Below are 15,307 nucleotides of genomic sequence, written 5' to 3' on the forward strand. Positions count from 1 at the left end.
CAGAATTCTGATGTTTCTCAGTCGCGGAACAGGATTCACAGCAGATCCGTTGCCGCGGACACAGTCCAGTCGGCTCACAGCCCGAGATCGCCCCTAAGGCGTGAGGGACGTGGAGACCGGCATGACCAGTATGGGAACCATGAGCAGTATGATCACCGAGTCGATTGTGACGGTCGACGTCGAGTGCCCACACCTCCCCCGAGGAGCGGGTCGTATGTGCCTCGCCAGCAGGATGACAGGCACCCTCATAGTGGTGGGCGAAGGATTCCAGTCGACCCCAGAGGGCCAGGCTTTGACGCGAGATCCATTCTCGTCCAGGGTTTGGTCGACAGGAACAGGGCTCACCGAGAAGGTCACGACAGAGATGCACCTACCAGCAGCAGAGTACATGTTTCGGAGCCAGAGTGCTTTAGTAGAGCCATCAGGGCCGCTGTGATTCCTCCCAACTTTAGGTTGGTGACTGGAGTCAGTAAGATCACTGGCGAGTCCAAGCCCGATACTTGGCTTGAGGACTACCGAGTGGCCGTCCAGATTGGCGGCGGCAATGATGAAGTGGCCATGAAGCACCTGCCTCTCATGTTGGAGGGCTCGGCCAGAGCGTGGCTGAACCAGTTAGCACCTAGCAGCATTTACACTTGGGAAGATCTCTCCCGAGTGTTCGTCACCATATTTGAAGGCACATGCAAGCGACCGGCAGGGCTGACGGAACTGCGGTCTTGCGTGCAGAAGCCGAATGAAACTTTGAGGGATTACATCCAGAGGTGGATCACGTTACACCACTCGGTGGAGAATGTGCCTGACCACCAAGCAGTTTGCGCCTTCAAGGAAGGCGTCAAGTACAGAAGAACTGAATTTGAAATTCGGTCGAACTGGGGATATGTCCCTGAATCGGATGATGGAGATTGCCACCAAGTACGCTAATGGTGAAGATGAGGATCGACTCAGGAGTGGCAAGCTCAAGTCAGTCGCCCAAGAAACCGGAGGCAATTCCAATCGGAAACAGAAGCGGAAAGCCGAGCCAGCGGCTCCCGGGGAAGCCTTGGCTTTAACCCAAGGAAAGTTTAAAGGGAAACCTAAAGGGCCTTGGAACCCCAAAAAGGTTAAAGACCAAGACGGAAATGATGTGTTGGACTTGCCATGTCTCGTCCACACAAAGAAAGATGAAGAGGGTAATTTCATTTACCCGAAACATACCACTCGACAGTGTCGACTCTTGATCCAGCAGTTCTAGGGCAAGCAGCCCAAAGGTAAGGAAAAGGAGTCGGACAAGGTCGAGGACAAAGAGGATAGTGACGATGGATACCCTAAAGTCAATTCCACCCTGATGATTTTTGCTGATGTTGAGAGCAAAAGTCGACTGAAAGTCATCAACCGAGAGGTGAATATGGTTGCTCCGGCGACACCAAGTTATTTGAAATGGTCCCAGACTGCCATCACGTTCGACCAGTCCGATCACCCAACGCATATTGCCACCCCTGGGGGGCAAGCTCTGGTGGTCGACCCAGTGGTTGAAGGCACTCGACTGACCAAAGTCTTGATGGATGGTGGTAGTGGTTTGAACATATTGTATGCTGAGACGTTGAAAGGGATGGGCATTCCGATGTCCAGACTCAGTGCCAGCAACATGAGTTTCCATGGAGTCATTCCTGTGAAGAAGGCTGAATCACTCGGCCAGATTGCTCTTGATGTAGTTTTCGGCGATTCCAAGAATTACCGCAAAGAGAAGTTGACATTTGAAGTTGTAGACTTCCAGAGTGCCTACCACGCTATTTTGGGCAAGCTGGCTTATGCACGCTTCATGGCCCGACTGTGTTATGTGTATCTCAAATTGAAGATGCCTGGCCCCAAAGGTGTGATCACTATTACGGGCAATCGGAAGAAAGCAGAAGAATGCTTTCAGAAAGGTTCGAAGATCGCCGATGCTCAGATGGCAGTGGTGGAGTTGCAGGAATACCAGAAGACTGCAGACCCGAGTGATTTGTTGCGAGCCAAGAAGCCCGCTACAGAGTCAGCTTTTCAGTCGACTGGCGATACGAAGACAGCTCATATCCACCTGACCGACCCCAGCGCTGCTCCAACTCATATCTTGACAACACTCGACTCCAAATAGGAAGAAGCGCTCATCCAGTTCCTCCGTGAGAACTGGGACATTTTCGCATGGAAGCCCTATGACATGCCGGGTGTTCCCAGGGAGCTGGCTGAGCACCGCCTAAGAGTCGACTCAAAAGTAAAACCTGTCAAGGAACATCTCCGACGGTCCGCCGTCCAGAAGAGAAAGGCCATTGGCGAAGAGGTGGCTCGGCTCTTAGCGGTGGAGTTCATCCGAGAAATCTACCACTCCGAGTGGCTCGCCAATGTTGTCATGGTCCCCAAGAAGGACAAGTCACTTCGCATGTGCATTGACTTTAAACATATCAATCGGGCCTGTCCGAAAGATCATTTTCCTCTCCCCCGCATCGACCAGATAGTCGACTCAACTGCGGGATGTGAGCGACTGTCTTTTTAGACGCCTATTCCGGGTACCATCAGATCCGACTGTATGGGCCTGACGAGATCAAAACAGCTTTCATCACTCCATTCGGGTGCTTCTGTTATGTTACCATGCCATTCGGCCTCAAGAATGCCGGAGCCACATTCATGAGGATGATTCAGAAGTGTTTGCTCACCCAAATCAGTCGGAATGTGGAGGCGTACATGGATGATATTGTGGTCAAGTCACGGAAGGGTTCCGACCTGCTGACTGACATTGCTGAAACCTTTGCCAACCTCAGAAGGTTTGATATCAAGCTTAATCCATCAAAATGCACATTCGGGGTTCCTGGCGGAAAGTTACTCGGTTTTCTCGTTGCCGAACGGGGAATCGATGCCAATCCAGAAAAAGTCGGTACTATACTCCGAATGAAAAGTCCTGTGCGAGTGCACGATGTTCAGAAGCTTACTAGTTGCTTGGCCGCCCTAAGTCGATTCATATCTCGTCTCCGTGAAAAAGCATTGCCTCTTTACCGATTGATGAAGAAGTCTGACAAGTTCGAGTGGACTCCTGAAGCTGACGCAGCGTTCGCAGAGCTCAAAGCTCTGCTCTCCACCCAGCTGGTGCTTGCTACCCCAATCAGCAAGGAGCCTTTGCTGCTTTACATTGCAGCCAGAGGACAAGTCGTCAGTACGGTACTTACGGTCGAGCGGGAAGAAGAAGGGAAAACCTTCAAAGTTCAGCGCCCAGTGTATTATATTTCTGAAGTCTTGACCCCATCGAAGCAAAGATATCCTCATTATCAGAAGCTCGTATATGGGATTTATATGACCACAAAGAAAGTTGCCCACTACTTCTCTGATCATTCCATTACAGTCGTCAGCGACGCTCCGTTGTCAAAGATCTTGCATAACAGGGACACAACTGGTCGAGTGGCAAAATGGGCGATTGAACTCCTTCCTCTAGATATCAAGTTTGAGGCAAAGAAAGCTATCAAGTCCCAGGCAATCACGGATTTCGTCACCGAGTGGATTGAACAGCAACTGCCGACTCAGGTTCACTCGGAGCATTGGACCATGTTCTTTAAAGGTTCCAAGATGCTAAATGGTTCCGGTGCCGGAGTGGTGTTGGTCTCCCCCAGAGGAGATAAACTCAGATATGTTCTTCAAATCCACTTTGATTCCTCTAACAACGAGGCAGAATACGAAGCACTTTTATATGGGTTGCGCATGGCCATTTCACTCGGCGTCCGTCACCTCATGGTCTATGGCGACTCAGATTTGGTGGTCAATCAAGTGATGAAGGAATGGGATGTCAGAAGTCCAGCCATGACTGGTTATTGCAATGCAGTGAGAAAGCTAGAGAAGAAATTCGAGGGGTTAGAGCTTCATCACATACCCCAACTGAAAAATCAAGCAGCTGATGATCTGGCAAAAATAGGTTCCAAAAGAGAAGCCATTCCCAGCAATGTGTTTTTGCAACACATCCACACACCATCAGTCCAGGAGGATCCCTTCACTGAAGAGGCCCCGCAGCCAAAAAGCGCCACGGATCCGACTGAAGTTGAAGTTCCAGCTGTGGTCGACCTGATCATGGAAGTCTTGGTTATCACTCCTGTTTGGACAGAACCGTACATCGCGTACATCCTAAGGAAAGAACTCCCAGAAGACGAAGAAGAGGCTCGACAGATCGTCCGTCGATCCAAGGCCTTTACAGTCATAAAGGGACAGTTATATAGAGAAAGCGCGACTAGGGTCGGTCAGAAGTGTATTACACCAAAACAAGGTCAGATGATCCTTAACGATATCCACTCGGGGACCTATGGTCATCATGCGTCCTCTTGGACCATTGTGGCTAAAGCATACCGAGCGGGGTTCTACTGGCCAAGAGCCAATGAGATGGCCAAAGAGATAGTCGACAAATGTGAAGGATGTCAGTATTACTCCAATATGCCGCACAAGCCCGCGTCAGCCCTGAAAACCATTCCACTTGTCTGGCCCTTCGCTGTTTGGGGGCTGGACATGGTTGGACCATTGAGAATAGGCAGGAGCGGCTTCACTCATGTGTTGGTAGCAGTCGACAAGTTCACCAAATGGATAGAAGCCAAGCCTATCAAGAATCTCGATGCTTGCACCGCTATCAGTTTCATCAGAGAGTTGATATTCAGATATGGAGTTCCACACAACATCATCACCGACAACGGGTCAAACTTCGATTCCGACAAATTCAGGGCCTTTTGCGCCTCTCAGGGCACTCGAGTTGACTATGCTTCGGTCGCTCACCCCTAGTCGAATGGGCAAGCAGAAAGGGCGAACGGCCTAATTCTCAAAGGACTGAAACCCCGATTGATGTGCGATCTCAAGCACGCAGCGGGTGCATGGGTCGACGAGCTTCCATCAGTCCTTTGGGGATTAAGAACAACCCCGAATTGATCGACCGGAAGAACCCCATTCTTTCTGGTCTACGGAGCTGAGGCATTCTTACCGAGTGACTTGCTTCACAACGCTCCCCGAGTCGAGCTCTACTCTGAAGATGAAGCAGAACAAGCCCGGCAGGACGCAGTCGACCTCCTAGAAGAATAAAGAGAAATGGCCTTGATTCGATCGACCATCTATCAGCAAGACTTGCGGTGATTCCATGCTAGAAACGTGAAGAGCCGAGCCTTCCAAGAAGGAGACTTAGACCTCCGAGTGGATCAGCAGAAACCACACAAGCTCGCTCCTACTTGGGAAGGCCCCTTCATAGTCTCCAGAGTCCTCCACAATGGAGCATACCACCTCTACAATGTCGATCGCCAGATTGATGAGCCACGAGCCTGGAATGCGGAGCTACTCTGCCCCTTTTATACTTGAATTCTCACTCGGATGAGATGTAATAAGAAAAACTCCTATAGTTTATTTATCAAAGACAAGAGCGTTATAATTTTCCCAGTGGTTATTATTGTTTTTGTTTGCGTAAGAAATCCCCCAGTGGGTGGCTTAGCTGCGAATCCGCTTCGCCTAAGTTTTTAAAATTAGTTTCCTACCGAGTGGCGAGCCAGCCTCCCACTTGGGGGCTTAGCTGCGAATCCGTTTCGCCTAAGTTTGAAAAAATCCTACCGAGCGGAGAGCAATCCTCCCACTCGGGGGCTTAGCTGCAGTCTAGGACCCGCCTAAGTTCTCTCACTTGGAGACTTAGCTGCAGTCTGGCACTCGCCTAAGTTTGAAAAAATCCTACCGAGTGGAGAGCAATCCTCGCACTCGGGGGCTTAGCTGCAGTCCAGTACTCGCCTAAGTTCTCTCACTTGGAGACTTAGCTGCAGTCCGGCACTCGCCTAAGTTTGAAAAAATCCTACCAAGCGAAGAGCAATCCTCCCACTCGGGGGCTTAGCTGCAGTCCGGTACTCGCCTAACTTCTCTCACTGGAGACTTAGCTGCAGTCCGGCACTCACCTAAGTTTGAAAAAATCCTACCGAGGGGAGAGCAATCCTCCCACTCGGGGGCTTAGCTGTAGTCCAGTACTCGCCTAAGTTCTCCCACTTGGAGACTTAGCTGCAGTCCGGCACTCGCCTAAGTTTGAAAAAATCCTACCAAGCGAAGAGCAATCCTCCCACTCGGGGGCTTAGCTGCAGTCCGGTACTCGCCTAACTTCTCTCACTGGAGACTTAGCTGCAGTCCGGCACTCGCCTAAGTTTGAAAAAAATCCTACCGAGTGGAGAGCAACCCTCCCACTCAGGGGCTTAGCTGCAGTCCAGTACTCGCCTAAGTTCTCTCACTGGAGACTTAGCCACAGTCCGGCACTCGCCTAAGTTTGAAAAAATCCTACCGAGTGGAGAGCAATCCTCCCACTCGGGGACTTAGCTGCAGTCCAGTACTCGCCTAAGTACGAAACACATCTCAATCCTCAAGGACGACGAGGGGCAGGTCGACTGCCACATTCTCCTGGAGAGCTTCGCCACAAATACAATGCGCGATTCATCCCGCTCTACAGTAACGAAGTGCGGGTCGACTGCCACCTTCTCCTAGAGAGCTTCGCCACAAATACAACGTGCGCTCCATCCCGCTCTGCAGTAACAGGGTGTGGGTCGACCGCCGCCTTCCCCTGGGGAGCTTCACCAAAAATACGATGCGCACTCCGTCGCCGACCCGCAAGGGCGACAATACATGGGTCGACTGCTTCCCTCTCCTTCGGAGCTGCGCTACGAATACAAAAGTTGTCTCGAATGAAGAATGGGTTCACTCAGCCGAAGATTCATAAAGATATTCAACGGTTACAAAAACCACTTGGCATTCCGAGGCAAATTTAAGGTGGGACATAAGAGTTTGTTCACTCCGCGGGAGGAGGGCTGGCAGGCTCGATGAACTCATCCAGGTCGATGCCGTCGGCTATCCGAGTGGCTACAGCGATGAAAGTCTCCATAAAGGTTCGTAAGTCATGCTTCTGGGTGTTGGCGACCTTGATTGCTGCCAGTTTGTCCTGTCGCACCTCCTTGCAGTGGACACGAACCAAAGACAGAGCCACGTCAGCGCCACACCGAGCAGCAGACTTCTTCCACTCCTGCACTCGGTCTGGGATTTCATTTAGTCGAGTCATCAGGGACTCAAGATCATTTTGGAGGACAGCCTCTGGCCAAAGTGCCGGGTCAATCCGCGACATGGCGACCTTCAGTCGAGCCAAGTAGTCCATGGCACTGTCGATGCGAGATTCCAGACAGAGCAGATTCATGGCAGTTTCATCTTTCACGGGAGAGTTGATTGGATCCAAACCTGGTTCGATTCGCCCAGTCTCCTCTTCAAAGTTCTGGCAAAACTCTGCATTCACGATCCAAGGATAAGTCAATTTTCGTACACTGAGTCGACAAAAAAATCAGTCGGAACAGAATGTGCACCTTCAAGTTTGATGAACAACTTCTTGGCAAGACTTCTCAGATAGCTCTCCAGATCATCCCTCCTGCGAGCAATGCCTTCCATTTTCTCGCCCTGGACGAGATTCGCCTTCTTCCAGCGCGAGCACTCCTTGTTGGAGTCATTCAGAGCGGTCTTCAGCCTGGTATTCTCTTCTTCCAACTGGCCGACCGAAGCCAGCTTCTGTTCGGCCAGAGCGGTCCTGTCGTCAGCCTCCTTACGAGCAGCAGCCAAATCCTGATCCTTCTTTGCCAGAGCTTATCTCAGTTTTTCTGCAAAGAAATGATGATTGATTCAGAAATAGCAGAAGGGTACTCAAGCCTAAAACTGACCAGTCGACAAACTCGTCTTACCAGCGGCGCCGTCTCTGACCTTTTGCAGCTCTGTCCTGGCCAGCTCCAAGTCAAGGTTCAGTTGAATCTGCTGCTTCTCCAAGTTAGCAAAGCAAGCTCCAAGATCACAAGATTTCTGAAATCAAAGGGGAGAAGTTATTTTTACAGAAAAAACAACAAAGGCAATAAATACTAAGACTACGGTCGACTGCCCGCAGTCCACCATAGTCTCGGGGACTACACCCAGTGGGTGCACTTTGCGTGCCCCCACCGGTTCTGATCCCACTCGACCGGCCCGCCGAAGTCGAGTCCACAAAAAAGAGAAAGTAGAACTCAGACTACAGTCGACTGCCAGCAGTCCACCGTAGTCTCGGGGACTACACCCAGTGGGTGCACTTAGCGTGCCCCCATCGGTTCTGATCCCACTCAACCAAACCGAGTGGAAGAGACAAACTACTAGTTTGATTTATACATTCGGCAAAATACAAAGACTACAGTCGACTGCCAGCAGTCCACCGTAGTCTCAGGGACTACACCCAGTGGGTGCACTCAGCGTGCCCCCACTAGTCCAAAAATTCAATCGACGGACCGAGCGAGTGTACAGATGCAAAGATTTTCGGAAAGAATCTTCAGGTACACCCAGTGTGTGTACAGATGCAAAGATTTTCGGAAAGAATCTTCAGGTAGCATATCCTAACAGAACAAGCGGCGACCAACTAACCTGAACGTTGCTGTGGAGAGCCGAGCTGGCATCATAGGCGTCTTGGCTGGCGTCCCGCACCGTCTTCATCTTCTCCATCATAATGCCCTCCTGGCGTATGGCTTCCCTAGCAGCATTCACCTCGTCCTCTGGGACATGATGGGTCGCAAAAACTAAAGGCGGGTCGACAGAGGCCCGAGCAATCGACGAAGAAGGCAAGGCACTCGACAGTGGCTCGGCGAAGGTAACAGAACCCCGATTGACGTCACCAGTGTCCTGAACGACTGGTTCCGCCCTCGGCGTCGACTGTAGCGCCTCACTTACAGGAGCTCGCCTATTCTTCCTCGTCAAAGGCCTCTCAGGCTCTTCATCATCATCAAGGGGTCAATAATGTTGGGAGCTGTGCAAAGTTCCAAAATCACGTCACCCAATGATGCACATTGAAGTTGAATCGACCGAATAAAGATAGTATGGCAGAAATCATACCCGGATTAGAAGTGACCGCATCCTCCATCACCTCATCATCATCCCTGTAAGCTAAGGTCCCAAAAGTTGCAGCGCTGACAATTCCAAAGTTCGTCCAGTTAAAACAAGAAAAACAAACAGCGCGGAGCGTCGAGTGAATACAAAGGGAGACACTCACGCGGAGGCGACGGGGATATCAATCTTGATCTTCGGCAACGCCTTCCGAGTCCTCGGCTCTGCAACTTTGGGGTGCTTTGGCACCTTCTCAGTCAGGGTTGATGAAGAGATCAGAGGACGCTTCGAAGACTGACTAGCCTGAGCAGTTGCCTTGTCGCGGGCACTCGGCCGTTCTTGGTCAAGCTTGGATCGCCTCTCCCTGCGAGGGGGCGACTCGACTTCTTCTCCATCACTTGAGTCATCGCTTCCTCCATCCCCTTCACCATCGGAAGTCCACTCGCCACTGTCGCCGCCACTCGCCTCGCCTTCTAGAACTTGCTCTTGCTCCCCGTTGGGCATTGAATACATTTCAATAATGGCCTGAAAGAAAGCAGGGAGAACAAAGTCTGTCGACGCAATATAGGCAGCTGCGCGAGTGAATTCAGATTACAAGCAAAAACTCAGAATCAAACCTGCTCTGGTGCATGATACTGGTCGAATGGGGGAACTCTCCTGGCTCCCCTGGGATTGTCCTTGTTCCCGGTAATGCCCGACAGCCACTTCTCCAGTGTGTCGTCGTTGACCTCCTCCGGATGGATCCGACTGGAGTCTTGAAGACCCGAATACATCCACATCAGATGGTCTCGAGCTTGAAGAGGCTGGATGCGCCGCTGAAGGAAGACCTCCAAGAGATCCATACCAGTGACCCCGTTACGAATAAGCTGGACCACTCGATCGACCAACACCTTCACGTGCGCCTTCTCCTCCGGGAGCACCTTCAAAGGGGAGGGTTTCTCCACTCGGTCCATGGTAAAGGGAGGGAGGCCAGTCGATTGCCCTGGCGTCGACTGGTCTTTACAGTAAAACCAGGTCGACTGCCATCCGCGAACTGAGTCAGGAAGAATCATGGCCAGAAAGGAGCTTTCCCCTCTCGTCTGGATGCAAGACCCCCACACATCTAGATCACTTGGGTCCTCTCATCACTCGGATTAGCCTTTTTCACTGTCTGGGAGCGACAAGTGAAAATATGCTTGAAAAGACCCCAGTGAGGCCGGCAACCTAGGAAATTCTCACACAAAGAAATGAAAGCGGCGAGATAAACTATTGAGTTGGGGGTAAAATGGTGGAGTTGTGCCCCAAAGAAGTTCAGAAACCCTCGAAAGAAAGGGTGAGGAGGCAAGGAAAATCCATGGTCGACGTGGGTGGCAAGAAGAACACGCTCACCCTCCCGAGGTTGTGGCTCATATTCCTTCCCCGGAAGCCGTGCCGAGTCATAGGGGATCAGCCCCCCTTCGGCCAGGTCGTCGAGGTCTTCTTGGGTGATCTTCGAGTGGATCCAGTCGCCCTGGATCCAGCCCTTCGGCAGGCCGGTCCGCGAGGAAGATCCGCCCCGGCTGGTCGCCTTCCCCTTCGACCTCGCCATCGCCTTCTTTGCCCGCTCCATAGCTGCCGTCTTCTCCTTCTCCATTGCCGCCAGCGAGACGCGTATGGAGCGGTGATGTTGGGGCGAGAACGAGCGCAGCAGAGGGACGTGAAGAGGAGAACAGGAAATGAGAACGCACTGTTCGGGAGACTCCGGTCCAACGCCTTATATGAGGCCGCTTCCGAGTGGCTGACGGGTAGGCCCAGGTGGCTCTGTCAAATCCCGTAACGATCGCGCGCGCGATACGTGGCGAAAAAGGCGGTGCGGGGATCGAGGCGGCTCCGCTCTATCCCATCCGATTACTGTGGCCTCCCCCGTCCCGCGCGCTTCCCAAAATTCGGATCCCACGAAATCTGCGGGCAGCAAACAACTTGTCAGACCAAAGATCTCCTCCGCACCGTCACTCGGAGCCTTACAAGTAAAGAAACTCACTCGACGAAGAATTAAGAATGGATCAAGGCGACTGAAAAGGAAGTTGCCGTCATCACTCAGGTCCGTTGATCTGAAACAAGATATGCTCACGGCATAAATAACGAGTCGGAGAAGTTCTCAACTCCTTCCCCACTCAAACCTCGATCCATTCGGGGGCTAGTGATGAAGCTATTTACCTAGGGTAGGGTCATGGACCTGTCCTAATTGCCCTACCCAAAGACATCTCTAGAAGAAATCACCTTTCAATCGACTTGGAGGTGTTCCACTCGACAGACTCGAAGACACTCGACCAAGAAGCAATCACTCGACCAAGATCCAACCACTCGACGGCCAGGAGACCTAAAGTCACTCCGCACGCTAACGGTCGGTCATTAAGTAGCTTTTATGGTCATCATAGCACTTTATTACTAGCGTTACCAGTAACGCCCTGCCTTAATGTACATTGAACCCTTTGTAACGTGGGCTGGCCGGGGTCCTGGCGCACTCTATATAGGCCACCCCCCTCCTTCGAGACAAGGGTTCGGACCTCTGTAACTCATACTCACATAATCCAGTCGACCGCCTCCGGGCTCCAAGACGTAGGGCTATTACTTCCTCCGAGAAGGGCCTGAACTCGTAAACCTTGCGTGCTTACAACTTCTCCATAGCTAAGATCTTGCCTCTCCATACTTACCCCCCTACACTACTGTCAGACTTACAACCATGACAGCAGGCCCATTATCTGATTCAGATCTAGAGCTCCTGTTGGATTCAGCATCTTCAGTAAGATTGGTACCAGTTTCAGCTGCAGAGACATATGTACCAGCAGAGAGGTTGGTGGAGGTGCCAGTTTCAGTGGGGGTTAAGGACTCCACCTCAATGAGTAGCCTGTAGATTTTGTTCCCAACTCCAAAAAACCTTTCAGCAAGGATTTTGGAGGGATCTTTACATAAGATTTTGACCCTGACAGTTTCATAGAATGACTTGAAATTATGCTGCCAATCCACATCCAGTAAGACCCCCAGAGTGTAAGTGATTTGATCCAGCATAGTCCAGTCGCACCACTTGGGGGTTCAATTTCCTGATCTTGATCCAAGTTTCCTGGAGGTCCTCTTCAGCCTCAATCCTTTCTTTCCAGACTTCAACATTGACTACAACATTGTCTTTTTTGAGACCAAAACAGGGGTATCCAGCAACTTGAACTACATCTATTTCAGGAGCGAATTTGACCAAGAATGTTCACTCATCTAGGGCATTGATTGGCCAGGGCCAGTTGGTTTTGTAAATGTCTGCAAACTCAGGCAAGTTCCTGCTTGGTCACTTCACCAACTTCTACCAGAACAATCCCCACATTCTTCAGAGAGCCATGATACTGAGCATTTTCATCAGGTGGGTCTATGTGGTAGAACCCTAATCCTGGAGCAGCACTTCCAACATATCTAGCAGAACTGTGGGTTTTCCTTCTAACAGGGCAATTCTCAACTTTATGCGTAACCATTTTGCAGATAAAACAACTCTTGGGCTTGACACATTTATCCAAATGATGCCATGGTTCCTCACAGTTGTAGCAGATCACCTCAGAGTATGCCATAAGGCCCGAAGCAGGGGCAGGAGCAGTTTTCTGGATGTCCTGTCTCTTCTTTTGCTGATTCTTGCCTTGAGATTTCCCACTGATCAGAGAGTCAGAACCACCAGCAGATTGATCTTGGGCAATTACAGGAGCCTTCCCAGATTGTGCCCCCATTTGGGGTGGAGGTGGGCCGTACCACTGCCCAACTGGCGCTCCCCCCCATTGTGATAGGGGAAATTCATCAGAGTTCCTGGTTCCTTCTCATCCTGCAGCCAGATGTTGTCTCTCAGGAAGCAGAAATAACCACCAGACAGCTCAATTGAAGCAGATTGCAAGCCTAATTTCAATCTTCTGCAGGTTTGGGGGAGAGGTAAGGTAGGGGATCCACCTGCTCCGGCTCTGGTGGCGTGCTGGTGGGCATGAGTCTATTCAAGCATTCCCATCTCGCAGCACGGAGTGGATCTCCTGAATTCACTTCTCCTTCCGCCCATCGAACGAATGCAATCAGCGGCTCCCTGGGATGGGGCATCCTGTGCTTCTCCGAGAAATCTCCTTTGAAGTAGATCCGCAGGGCTAGATTCAGCAGCTCCCAATCCACATGATCCTTGCACATCCGAGCATACCTGCGCGAGTGAGAGAACGTATTCGGTCCCTCCTCGGCTTCCTTCCTCGCAGCTTCTTCCTCTACTTCCCTCCATTCGCGCTTTCACCGGGTCCAGGAGAGAGCGTCGTTGCGGATCCGCATCGCCCGCTCCCTCCATCTCCTCCCTCGAGTCTCCCGCATCACCGCCGATGCAACAGAGTTGAGCGGCTGGAGCATCCGCGGGAAGGCTTTGTAGACATGTGGGAGATGCATCTTGTACATATGCCTATCTTCCAGCCATTCCCCCGTGGATATGGTCAGCGACTCCATGGGGCACGTGAGCAGACTTGCTGAGGGGGGCAGGCGCGCCCGGAGTCATGAGGCGGGGAGTGGCTGTGAGATCTATGACGCCAGCGAGGGTGGAGGTGGTGGCGGGGGCGAAGGGGATCACGAGAGCGGGCATCTATTTGCCAATTATGTGAACTAAACAGTCAACATATAAAATAATTTAAATATATATAATATAGTTAGAAGGGAAACATAAGTTGGACCTGGCGTTCCTATTCTTATATAGAAAAGTAGAACAGACCTCTGCGTTTTCTTCAAAAAAAATACATAAATTGGGCTGCCAAAAATAAAACCTCGGATGGGAGGTCCATAGGCCGGTCGATACATGACGGCCCTAAGAAAATACAAACAAGCCTATGAACCTCCCATCTGAGGTCATGGGCTGCGCATGTTAAAAATGAAAGCCTAGACGAGGCAGCCCAAAACCACGTCCAACACTTGCCAAAACTTCGTCCCTCGTTTTCTCTGTGTTTCGCACACTCGACATTGTGTGGGCATTTTGACTGTGCATCATATGAAGATGTGCTATGCATGAATGTTGATCAACATGATGTTAACTGGCTGGTAGTTCCATTTTCGACCATGAATAAAACTTCCAACATGATGTTAACCTTGTTTGAAAAGGCCGTGTTAATATAAATGCTCTGCCTCTGAAAGTTGCAGCTTCTTATCTGAAACTAAACTTGCAGTTTCTTATCTGAAACTGAAACTTGCAGTTTCTACTCTGAGAATCACATTGTCTGCACTTTTATACTCCTATGAAACTACATTTTTAAGTGCTAAAAATAGATATCTAGAATTCATAAAATATTTCATGTGCTCAATACTGCAAATCTGAAATTCAAAAGACATTCATATCTGAAAGTACTCTCAAAATACACAACACAAAACACAATTCACAGCCTGCAAATATTGACAACCCTAAGCTCCTCCTGACAATTCACAACCTGCCCGACTATTGGGCTGGGGGGCAGCCCCCTCCTATTCCTCGGTGGCAGACAGCCGCCCCATGAGACGATGTGAACAGCGAGGGAGACGATGGTGGGGAAGCGTCGTCGGGCCAACTGCTTTTCTCCTCTTGCAGTTGGGTTCGGTCGACAAAGACTCCACCGGCTCGCTTTGGCAGGACACCCTCACAAACGGCACCCTATAGATGCTCGATCCTTCAATCTCTGGTGGATGCTCCATCTGGGATCGATACTCCCACCACCGCTCCCTCACGATCGGATTCGGCGAATCTATTTGCTCCATGGCCCGGAGGAGCAGCTCTATGTACTCCAGCACGACTCCCTCCGGGAGTATCGCCGCCTTTTCGCTCTATTGCAGATATTTGGCCATGGATGTCGCCGTCGCCGCTAGTTGGTCCTTGTTGTCAAACCAAGATTGTATCTCCAACATCCTAGCTAGCTTCACAGGGTCGCCGTCTGCGATCCTCACGTATTGGTTGTACTCCTCCATCGATCTACTTCTCCACAGCACCTTCACTCGCCGGCGGTGGTTTTTGAATGGAAGAGGAGAGGAGCAGCGCTAGTTTTGGATTAGAACAGGAGAGGAGCGACGCTGGTTTTGGACTGGAACAGGAGAGGAGGGGTGGTGGTTTTGAAATGGAAGAGGAGAGGAGCGGCGCTGCATTTAGATTGGAACAGGAGAGGAGCGGCGGTGGTTTAAGAGGAGAAGAGCGGAAGAGCGGTGCTGGTCTTGGAAGTATTTTTTTGTTGTTTTGCGTATTTTGGGTCAAAGTTTGACCACATACTGTATTTGACAAGCAAAATGTGAATGCATGTCACCAAAAATTGTATCGTTTGGTTCATATCTGAATGTACTTTCAAATTATATTATTTTTGCAACGTATAAAAGGGAGACTAGTTAATGTGGGGCGGCTTTCTTAATTGAATGGTAAATTGATTTTGATTTTGATCCAGTCATAGCGCGCCGGCCCTCTCGTCCAATCCTAAATCGTTGCCGC

This window comes from Triticum urartu, chromosome 2 (genome assembly GCF_003073215.2).
Source record: "Triticum urartu cultivar G1812 chromosome 2, Tu2.1, whole genome shotgun sequence".
NCBI lineage: Eukaryota > Viridiplantae > Streptophyta > Magnoliopsida > Poales > Poaceae > Triticum > Triticum urartu.